Here is a 12,543-nt window from a genome sequence, read left to right as displayed (position 1 = left end):
GTGGTTGGTTCAATTTTTGGTCATGATGACCAAAATGTTGAGCCCAACTCAACATTTCAACACTCCCGTTAAAGTAATATTATGTTTTAATAATTTTCAAGCTTTATTTTATAACTGTCGTTAAACAGCGGACCCAATTTTTTGGGGTTCAAGACTATTTATGTTCAACTCTGTAGCCTTGTAATTTCAAACCCAATCCAGAAGACTAGGGAACTCTTGGATCGAGTATTGGGAGAAATTTTCCTTCGTGGAGTACTCTTTTGATGGAGCTAACCCGCATTTGCGTTACATGGAGAGGAAAACCACGAGAACCTCCCACTGTTAACTTGACGGCAAAGGGACTCTAACTCATGATCAGTCTACCACTGAGGATATTTCACGTCGGCACGGTAGTCGGCACAAGCCGGGTGTGGAATTCGCATCGACCAGCCATAGCTGGGATTCGAACCCCGGTTCACCTCATTGGAAGACGAACCCTCTATTCCCTGAGCCGCCACGCTTCCAATTTGAAAGTTTAGTCATTATCTTCTCACAGGTGGGAAAAGTTGTTCACTCAACTGTTTGAATAATTCTTCATTAATTTTTTAGATTCCAAGTGAGCCGGGTTTAAGAACCAAAATTTTCATTAGGTTGCATTTAAAACTTTTATTGTATTTTTCAGGTGAAAAAGTCAAAAAAGAAAATTGGGATAGTTGTTTGAAAAAGTGCAACAATACTCCGTGTGTGTAAGTAATTTTCATGAAGAAGGTTTTTCTAATCTTAAGAAAAATGCATTCATTTAATATATATTTTTTTAATCTTAAACCCATTATACAAATATTGAATTTTTTTTCTTCTTTGAATTGTCAATTTTAGACTGCTTATTTGTAACAGTAATCGAAGCATAAAATCATAGAACTGTTAAGCAGAGTGTTATCAAAAATTCTTTAGAATACTTGATAAAAATGAAATTTAACCTGAAAAAGTTTCTAACCTCGAACTCCTTAGAAGTCACATATTAATATTTAAACGAAAGAAGAAAGAAAAACCCTTTCATAATCTAAGGGGAACCATTATTGCGGTATTAAATAACTTGAAATTCATGAACTCATTCCTCAGCTTAAAAATCGGGTTGAGGTAGGAAGATGGCGAAAGTCTCTTGTCACTTGAAAACATAACACTTTTCTCCTTTTTTGATTTCAAATAATTGCTTAGATATGTTTAGAGACCTCATTTGTTAAAAGAAATAAACCCCTTATTCTAATATAATTTCTCCCTGCGACGTACAAACATATACTTTTTGACCAATGTATTTGCACCAAATCTCCAACCTTTTTTCCCTCCAAAAAACAAAGCAAACTGTAGTGTATCTACAAAATAATACTACAAAAATATGATTCAAATTCACTAGTACATTAGACATGTTTACTCTATTCTATGGTGAGGTACTTTTTCCTGAATTAAGGTCGGCATTGTCTATAACAACTCTCCCCACATTGGTGACCCGGACGTGATATGAGCATGCCTACCTTGACAGAAACTCCCACTTCATTATGAACACGCCTACCTTGTCAAAAACTTCAACTTCGATTTGAACCCGCCTACTTTGATGGGTGGTCCACATTGAACAGTTGGCGTGCTACTTGTGACTGCGACATTACCCACCCCTTCGTGCAGCCGTTACTCAGGCTCGATCACACACAACGTTGGCCCATATACACTCGACTGCTATTGTCAACACATGAGCTATCACGACCGTGAACCTATTATAGCTCTCGCGATCAGCACTCAAATGTACGGTGATCTTAATACAGCTCTTCCGGATTCTTACAAAGCAGCAATGGACCAACTAGTTGTATCCGTTCATCGTATTCTATTACAGATATAAATCTGGGGATAGTACTATAGTGTATCTATCACTACAAAAATATAATTCCAATTCAACTAGTACATAAGACTTGTTAACTCGATTCTATGGCGGGGCGCCTCTTCATAGATGAAGGTGGTATTGTCGATAACAACTCCCCCCTCACCGACCATAATATTATCATCTTCCTACAACATATCTTAATAGCATTACTACATTCTTCATTACAATCTTTCTTCAAATACATTCTCCCAGCAAGCTTGAATTCGTTGATCCAAATATAACTTTGCTCCATTAATTTAAAGCTATATTTTGATTGTTTCGATCCAAATAAGGACATTACACCTTGTTTGTACATGTCGAGAAGAATTTTTTTAAAGTTGATGGCACATTCGAACCTGGTCAATGTGGTCACCTTCTTGCAATACCAAATCTAACCGGAGTTAGTCAAATTTTGTTTAATTGCTGTGTACTTGAACCAACTGGAACTCCCCCGTTTATCATTTGCCCCTCTTACTTTTAAGCGAATCTAAATAAAAGTAGCATTTTGTCTTTGAATATTCTATCATTAATCAGATTTCGCATGAATATTAACCTTAATCTAACAAAATTTGTATTTTGGCATGAAAATTCAGTTTAATTTTTTTCTTCTTAATTTAGTGGATATTTTACAAACACAACTGCAATAGTAAGTCTGTATTTTTTAAATAATTATGTGCAAAATGTAAATTAATGTTAATGTGTATTACTGATCGCAAAATGCGAAGAAAAAAATATGGTGTAAGTTAAAAAAAGGCACTTGATTTTGTTAACAGATTTTAATAGGTACTTGATATTATTAAATGGCATACAATGGCTTATAGATACTTTTAAGCAAATAATTTAGTTAATAATTTAAACAATGGTATTATATAATTTTTTTTTTTGCAGGACTCGATCTTTTAAATACAAGCATTTTAATAATGTACTAGAGGTATGATTTTTCTTTTGTAAAATATTACTTGCTATAAAATCGAAAGTAATAAAATTCAAAATCTACATTTTCGTTTTTAAACTCATAAAAGTGTTATTATTTTCCTTTTATTTGAATCTATTTGAAAAACGAGTTTTTATTTTGTAGTATTTTACCTTTTTGTTCAAGTATAATACCCAAAAGTACTGTGATGCCACAATAGGCATTACATATTCCCTAGCTTTTAATATTTCTTTAATTTCTTAAACTTAATTTTTTTAATCATTCTTAATTGAGTTTCGATTACAATTTACCATTTATTTAATTTTTATTAAAATTTATAAAAAGCGAATATAAAATACTTTATTCTTTTCTTAACAATCAATGTAACGGCTAACTTTTTATTTCAATACTAATGTAAGACTCATTAATTCACTATCTCGATTAAATCGAATCGATTATTCTTTATTTCTTAAAAAAAAATAAATTCAATTATAAGATTATACTAATTATCTCAGTGTTTTTTGGCAATTCGCTTTCGCCAAACTATTTTTAAATTTAATATTGATCATGGGTGGTTGGTTCAATTTTTGGTCATGCTCTCTTTCGGTAAATCTTCAACCATGGATCTCTTCCCATGCTCCTAACAGTCCGTTAGATACAAATCATTTACTTTTTATTTCAAATTATTGGCGAATGGATCGGAGGCTCCGGCCTCCCGGTCCAACCCAATATCTAAACAGAAATTCTCGATGTTGAGAGAATGATTTTCTTGACCCCTTTAAAGTACTTATTTGCTTTATTTTTTGTAATTTTGGAATGTGGCCATCTTCAACTAAGTTTTTACATAATAGATAAATTTTTCCTGTACGATTTTATTCATTTTTCTGCTATAAATATCCCTACATCATACGAGGGTTGTAAATTAAATAGTGGCAACTTAACCTTGAAACTCACAGAAGGGCGGGCATGCGCAAATAGGGTATGGGTGCGGTGAGGTGGCTCTGTTATCGATGTGTAGAGTGCAAAAAACAGTCGATTTGCTTAGAAGGGTAGTTGTCGTGTGGCGTTAAAGTGAGGAGTTTTGTTTCCATCGCTCTAAAGCATGTTGTCAAGAGGCTTAATGACGAAAAAAGACGAGATGCTTGAACCCATCGTGCTACTGTCCTATAATGTAAATCATTTGCGCTACAGGCTTCCACTAATGCTCGATAGCATTCTGTTGCATTTTTGCCACAGGCAACCTCGATTTTAAGCCACGACCGAACCGCTGATCATCTTTTGAAAACATGCTTTAGAGCGATGGAAACGAAACTCCTCTCTTTAACGCCACACAACAACTACCCTCCTAAGCAAATCGCTTGTTTTTTGTACTCTACACATCGACAACAAAGCCACCTCACCGCACCCATACCCTATTTGCGCATGCCCGCCCTTCTGTGAGTTTCAAGGTTAAGTTGCCACTATTTAATTTACAACCCTCGTATACAAATTAAGATGTATCTGAATCGGCCAAAATACTTTAATTATACAAAAAAACTACCTCCCACTGAACACTACGGACTAAGAATTTGGACTAAAGCTGCTGCTAAAAGCACTCAGACATTTCTTTAATCCGTGTCTCGTCATTCGTATATGTCTACTGTAACATGATGGAGGATTGAAATGCCATTGGGATGCAGTTTTAGTGGCTCTTCCCAGCAGATATCGCCAAAATCAATCAAGCATCGCTTGAGTGACCATTTTGGTCAGCCTGTGAAGGAACTGAGGGTGTGCATTATCGGCCCTCGTAAAACTATTATACCACAAAGGTGCTCGAGTTCGCGCATCTCATCACGCCACAGAAGAAGGAATGGCACTTCTTCCGCAGAGTATCCAAATTCTGATAACGTGTCTTCGGATCCTCTTCACCCAGATAGCAAAATAAGGTTTATTTTAACTCAGCAAAAACCTTTTAATGTAAACATAAAAAGACTTGTTATGCGGTTTACGTGTAAGTCTTCTAACCTTAAACCTATCTGCGACAATCTGCTCTATTCTAGGCGCATTACCCTAATCCAAAACCTTGGAAAACAAGAAGAAAAAACAACGGTGTCTGAAAAGAAGTTCAATAGTTTTTTAGAAAATCAGAGCTACTCCATCCATTGAAAATAATCTTTGAATGATAAGTCTGTTGCCTGATATCGAAAATCTGAATCTTCTTACATGTATTGGTTGAGTCGTGGTAATAATGCTGTCTTAAAATATAATTAGTGGTAGACGAATCATAAGTTGGAATATCTTTGTCTACCGGCTACCCATTGGAAAATTTCATGGTTTGCCCCTCCATATAAAACAAACATTGATTAGTTCTGCCGAAAAGTGCTCCACTAAGATTAGTTTGTTCCAATGCTTGATCCAGAAGTTTCCTTCCTTCTGGGTTGGGTTCAAAATTAGAAGTCAAAAGAGTAAAACACTGATAGTTGTAAACCCAAAAATAGGTTGGCTGTCCAACGTTGTTTATAAAACATAACCAATGTATTGATTATATTTTATAGGCGGCGTATTAATACTTTTTTTAAAATTTTTACAGAACTTAAAATACGGATATAAAATACGAAAACTGCTTTATCCTGGAGTTTATAATGTGTAAGTTGTTTTGAATTCATTTCACTTTGTTGAGTAATTTTTCTTAAGAGTAAATAAAAGATTAAAGATTTTTTCCACATTTAATGATTGTTTTTCATTAACTTTTAACCCAGGAAAAAAAAACGCCATCATAAGTTTGAAAATCACGGTACATGAAGGCGTAAGTAATGATTGCGGGTGAAAACAGTTCGTAGTTGATTATCAGAAATAGTTTAGTGTTTCAACTTCCAACTAAACCTGTTTTGATGCTTTTTGCGTGTTCCTTCTTGCACTGTGATTTGCATTCTTTCTTTCATTTTTTGGAGGGGGCTTAAATATTAATTTGCGTCACCCAATAAGAATAATAACTTTGCTTTTATTTTTGATGTCGATGCCAAAAATATAAAGTGAGAGTGATTTTACTCAATGTCCTGTATAATATGTATGGTTCAATACTTTTCCTTTTAATGTTAAGCTTTTCGTTACGAGCACCCATTTCTTCATTATTTAGACAGTATCCATGCGATGTCTTACTCGTACGAGTGCCGTATTTAAGCAGCATACACTCGATAACCTGTCAGTGCAAGCATTGTATTTAGTCCTGCTTGTACGAGCCCCGTATTTAAGTGGCATTCACTCGATATGCGTGTAACAGCGCCTTATTTAACTGGTGTCAACGAAATTCAGTTTGATAACTCTGCCAGTTTGCTTCAATACCAATACCTATATTATATAAAGGAATAGCAACCAGACCCATAGAGTTCATTCGACAGACGACGTATGAGTCGACATCGACGGCTCACAAAACAGCCATGTTGAGTTAGATATCAGTTCAGGAACAGTGCCGACAAGTGGTAGAGTGGTTAGAGTGCTGAACTGCAAAGTCAGTGGCTGCGAGTTCAAATCCCGCTCAAGGCATAATTGTTTCTCTCAGTCCTCTGTTGTGTGAATATGAACGGGTATGTGTGGCGTGGGTAATGTTGCTCGCCTTCGTGACTTTGGCCACAAGGTGCTCACCAGGCAACGTAAGATGAGCATCACTACCAGCACCTTCCATTGAAAAACGATACGTTCATTGCCTGCTGTTAAAAAAATCAGGACTTGAAGCTTGTTCTTTTTTGTAATTTGGTTATAGCTCGTTGGTATGAGGTACAAACTTTGCTTAGTGCACCATACTCAGGGATATTTCCCAGACCGTCGCCAATATCCCATGGTGCAGCTCTAGTGTGACGTAAATAAAGTATCGTCATTCGGGGCTACTTTGTGCAGTGGGAATTTGTGCAAATTCGAATTTGGCATTTTTCAAGTGCTGCTATTCAGTATTACGTTTATTTCACGTTAAAAATGTGTGGAATTTGAAGATAGAAGTCTCTTCTATTAGTACAAGCATTTTTTCGAATTTTAAAACAATTTCAGAGTGTGTTTCGTTCATCCAATGTCAACAATTTTCCGAGGACGTCGGATGTCGAAAAGTGTGCGTGGAAACTTTAGCTGTGAAATGCAAAGACGTTGATAAAACAATTGTCGAAAGTGCAAAATTTTTTATTTATATATTAATAAACGATTACATCATGTTAGCGTTAAAAAAAATTTGAAAATTAATAACAAATAAAAGGAAAATGAAAAAAAATGCTCTTTGGGGCTACTTTGTGCAAAGTTTCATTCGTTCTTTTTTTCGACCGAAAAATGGTCATACGTTATAAAAAAATACCTGGAACTAGAAACTACCGTGATTACACTTTAGAAAAGCTGCAACAATGTTTTCAAGCAGTTGCTGATGGTGGTATGTCGATTGCAGAAGTTTCTCGGAAGTACAAAATCCACAGAAATACTATCTCTAATAAAATTCACAAGAAACACGTGAAACGTGCTGGTAAACTATTATTTTTCTTCTACAAAGATTTTTCTAATGAATTAATCAAACGATTTAACACATAAAAATATATTTTATAGGACATCAGGTGATTTTGACAGAAACTGAAGAGCAAGTTCTGTCATGTTCATTCAAGCATGTTATGTTCAAATGTATCAATATTATAAATGTTAATGAATATGTAATAATTATTATTTTTGAAATATCATCCATTTCAATGTTAAAAAAAGTATATGGTTTCCTTTTGTTTAAACTCAAATGTTTTGAAATAAACATTCTTTTTAAGAAAAAATTCTTCAAAAAAAATGTTTTTTTAAAGCTGAAAATTTATTTTCAAACTAATATCTTTACCTTTATATAATACTAATATCCTGATGTTTTTGTCTTTAAAAATGTCAACAATGAACTTTTTTAACAATTTTATATCAATATTTTATTAAAAACACAATTATTAAACTGAATTCCTATCGCTGCACAAAGTAGCCCCATTTGGGGGCTACTTTGTGCAAGGTGTGTTTTGACTTATTATTCGTAAATATTACATACAAATAATGCCAATATTGATCAAATTCACTCGTCTGAGCCCATTTATGAATATAATATCGATAAATTTTACTAAAGTTTGAATTAACATAGTTTTTTTACATGTCAAAGTTCAAAAACTGTGAAATCCTGCACAAAGTAGCCCCGAATGACGGTACTTCCCTATACTACCTGTCCTTTTTACTGTGAGAGCAACGTTGGCCCACCTACTACGGTGCCCCTGAGAGATTGACGACAGACAACATCCGGGAAAACATTGGGTTTGCTTTTAAAATAAATTTTATAAATAATTAGAATGATAACTAGTTTTATTGTAGCATTTAATTTTCGAAATATTTTTAGTGAAACAATATTCATTATGATTTTGATTTACAGCTCTCAATTTATGAGTCTCGGAGTGTCATTCAGAAATGCTAAAATCAAAATAATCCACTTTGTTCCAAAAGTACCGGTAAGTCAAGTTTGTTTCAAACACAAAAATTTGTAAAAACCGGATTTTATTTACCCGTAAGAATTATCTCAGTTAATCCTGGTTTCTTACACAGTAAAATGCAGTTACAAAACAAAGAAATCTTTCTGAAAAGCAGAGTTCAAACCAGGGGTTTCCAACTTACACGAAGCCGGGGGCGGCAAATGAAAACACCAGTCAAATGGCGGGCTTCATCAAAATTTTATATTCGACTCTTTTATGTTTGAAGGAACATTAAATATTACTATCAGATTTTTATACCAAGTTATACAAAACAAAAGTATTGAATTACAAATAATAATCGATATTTTATTTAATAAATATTTTCTTGGATGCAAAACCTGAGAAATAAATTTTTTTGCACCGTTGGTATGTTAAATTTCACAGAAAGAAAAGTATTTTAAGCCTATATATATTTTTTTACGAAAATTGTCCGCAAAAAAGTGACAATTAATATATTTTAGTTCGCGGGCCATACAAAAAGGTTTCGCTGGCCGCCAGTTGGTAATCACTAGCCTAAACCACTCATCTCCGAGCTTTAATTTGAAGAAGAAAATGCGATCTTTACTTAAAAAATATAACTGAAAAGAGAGAAAACTCATAAATACAATTGAGTTTCTTTTATTATTTTTTTAAAAGCAAGTATTTAAACTTAAGAAACCTTGCTCAGTTATTTTTTCTCATAAAATGAAAAATTATAAATTTTAATTTTTAGCTTATGTTCAATATTTTTATCGTGCATTTCGTAACATTTTGCACATGAAACTAATTTCAATATACTCATGTAAAATAAAATATTTTTATGCCATAAAACTGCCCAGAATGTTTCTTTAATTGAATTTCTGAACTTTCTAATAATCTTTATTGCAGTTTATTTATTGCTTTGTAAGGACATGGTAACAGAAGAAAATTTTTTAAATAATATTTTTAAGTGAGAAAATTGTAAGGAATGTTTTTTATATATTTGGATACTGGGACTCAAGAGGGTGATATTTAATTACAGTCGAGTCAGTCCAAAAATTAAGGATAATTCATAATCGCACGTAAATAGAACTCTAAAAGGAAACATTTCACCTCCAGAATACACATCTTCAAAAATAATATGCAAATTACAGTAGGTCACCAGTAAGTCAGAATGACGAGAGAAGGTTATGTAAGAAATGGTGATGAAGTAAATTTTTTCACAAGCATTCTGTAAGCCGATCAGTGCCATAACCGAATAGTTATGACATGGGTGCAATAGGAGCAGAATTTGTGTTTATGGTTGTCAACACCTGTCCTCACCTTGCAAACATCTAAAACGAATCCTTTCAAGCTGAGGGCATCACCCACATTAAATGGCCAGCATTTAAACCTGACTTGAATCCGATGAAGCATGTGTGGGACATGACAGGCTTGACTGACGAGTTGAAGATGACTGACGGAACTTGTACCGAAACTTTTAAAAGCTTTGTTTGCTGAGTGGTGTCATCTTCACCAAGAACAGCTCAATATTCTCATACTCAGCATGTCCAGGTGTTGTAAAGACTGTATTGCATTGCATTGCATGGGAGGTACAAAATGCATTAACCATTATACCAACCATGTAATATTAAGTTTTTGTAAAGGAGATATTCTTTAGAAGATTGTAGTTTTTATGAATGATATCTTACCATCTTTTTTGATTTTCAACATTTGGTGAAAAAAAAACGGCTCAATGAATAAGTTACATTTGTTTTGTTTCTGAAACTTTTGAAACTTCTGAGTTGCTATTATCTTTAATGAGCGTATGATCATGAGTGTATTATCATGAGTTTTACAGCATTAAGAGGGAACTTCCTTTTTAGCAACATAAATGACTAAAATAAATGCTTGTTTTAAAATTTCAAATTTAGTTTGATTAAAACTGTAGGACTTATCGTGATTGCCTACCTAAAAAAATTATTTTAAAACAAATGCAATTTAAAACATTTAAAGAATACAAAATTTTTTCCTTTCACGTCAATGAGGCTACATCTGAAAACTATACATCTTTATTATTTATATGAGGATCTACTTGAACTCTTGACGCTCTTATATTTGCAACGCTCTTACATTTTCCTATTATCAAATTGCTTTTAATGAGAAAAAAAAAACAAGCAAAAAAATTTATTATAAAACTTATTGAATAGTTTGGAATTGTATTCTAAAAATGAATTCAGGTTATTTTGTTTTGGGGCATGTGGAAAATATTTTATCAAAACTTTTGTAATGCAACTGTAATATACTTGGAAAAATACAATATTTGAACCACATTTAATTAATATCCATTCAATTCCAAAGAATTGGGGGACTGATCGTAAAGACACGGCTCCCAGTAGAACACAGCAGGTCAGAAAGCGGGTGGGTGACCACTTTGATCAGCCTGTGAAGAAACTGAGGGTACGCGGCATCGTTCCTCGTTAAACTGTTCTACCGTAAAGTTATCGACTTCGCGCTTGCCGTCGGACTACCAAATCAGGGAAGCCATTCTCTCTGCAGAGAATCAAAAATGCGATGGCATGTTTTCGGATCATCCTCAGGGATGCTTCCCAAACCGACGCCAATAGCCCATTACCCTAGCCCTAGTGTGATGTAAATAAAGTACCTACCTATCATAGAATTCAATTGAAATCATTTCAGTTACGTAGAATTCAATTAGTACCCATTTATATCCATAAATTTTGTTTCACTATATATATATATATATATAGTTATATANTTATCTTGAAACTGCGTGTTATATATATATAAATTTTCTCGTTCCTGTTTAATGAATAGAATACATTGTAAGATTAATTTTGTATTCTTCTAGCCAATGGAGTTGTTTAGTAACATCGGTGGATTCTTGGGAATTTGGATTGGATCCTCTATCATAGAAGTCTCTGATTTATTATACCAACTAACTGAATGCATCTACATTTACTACATGAAATTTGTTAAAAAGAAATCTACACAGTAAAAGAATTCAGATAAAATTGCAGCAAAAATTTCTGGAGCCCTGAGATCCGAAAAATCTTTTCTTTTTCCTTAAAGTTTTAAGCCGTAAAATTTTACACCGTAACTTTTACATTAATATTTATTTATTTTCAGTGATTATGTGATTTCACAGTAAGTATTAATGTATTAAATTACCTACTCAATCATATCAATCTCTGATTTATTAAACAAACTACCTGAATACATCTACATTTGCATCACGAATTTTGTTAAAAAGAAATCGACGCTGTAAAAGAATTCAGATCTGACACCCTGAGATCCGTAAAATCCATTTTTTTCTCTTATTGTCTTATACCGTAAAATTTTACCCTGAAATCCATTTTTTACAAAATATTAAAGTAAAGTAATATATCATGTTTGTTTTGTTCCAGGAAATTTTACGGTAACGACTACGGCACTCAGGGTGTCATTTCTTTTTACTGGAATTACATCCGGAATTTTTCACAATGGGCAGTTATAACTGAATAATAAGATAAGATCCATATATTTTTTTTTACAAATGCACTATTCTTTCCTATTTTAATTTATAAAATTATTGGATATTGCTTTCATCTAAATGTAAACAAACGTGAAAGTAGAGCAATAACTAAAATGCAACCACAGCATACGAAATATAAACATTAAAGAAAATCCATATTTTTTATCCGATGCATTTTTTATTCCTCATTTAATTTATTATTATAAACTATCAAACGGTAAGTGTAATAATTGTATTTATTATCAAGTATTGAACATTCGCCTGAACATGAAGGTTTAAAAGTCCACATTTTACAATAAAATGGATTTTTCATGTTTTGAGTAAAAGAAAGCGAATCTTTTCTAATCTGAAATATAAAACCTATATTGGGTTTAAAGTTATGTCACATTTTTAGTGGATCGCAAATACTGAATTTTGTGCAGAAATTGTAAAATAATAAGCACCTTAAATGGATTTTCTATGAAACCTTGCAGCTTAATTTGGCATAAAGAATTTTTTTAGAATCTTCCTGCATTTCAATGAAACTTATTTTACCTTTTTAGTTTATTCGAATAGTTACGATAGAAAAGCCTTTAAACTATTGATGATATTTTATTGAGAAGAAAAGTAAAACCGATAAACAAATATGTAAACACACGATACAATACAATACGATACTGAATAGGTTTCATAATACTATAACGCCCATTGATAACATTTTTGCATTCAAACCTTGACTAAAACACACCGAAAATTATTGCTATGTCTTTCAATTCAATCAAACGAAAGCACATTATAT

General features: G+C 33.0%; 1 long non-coding RNA gene across 1 annotated transcript; it reads left to right on the top strand.

Annotated features, from left to right (window-relative positions):
• The first annotated feature begins 279 nt into the window (after positions 1-279).
• Positions 280-11,545, top strand: LOC139426411 (uncharacterized). Its single transcript, XR_011637680.1, has 5 exons — positions 280-725; positions 2,777-2,819; positions 5,371-5,426; positions 8,197-8,272; positions 11,103-11,545. It is a non-coding gene; the product is annotated as an uncharacterized lncRNA (long non-coding RNA).
• The last annotated feature ends 998 nt before the right edge of the window (positions 11,546-12,543 follow it).

The sequence above is a fragment of the Parasteatoda tepidariorum genome, chromosome 9, assembly GCF_043381705.1.
Source record: "Parasteatoda tepidariorum isolate YZ-2023 chromosome 9, CAS_Ptep_4.0, whole genome shotgun sequence".
NCBI lineage: Eukaryota > Metazoa > Arthropoda > Arachnida > Araneae > Theridiidae > Parasteatoda > Parasteatoda tepidariorum.
The sequence above is the reverse complement of the archived record's forward strand: the minus strand, read 5'-3'. Positions and strand labels throughout refer to the sequence as shown.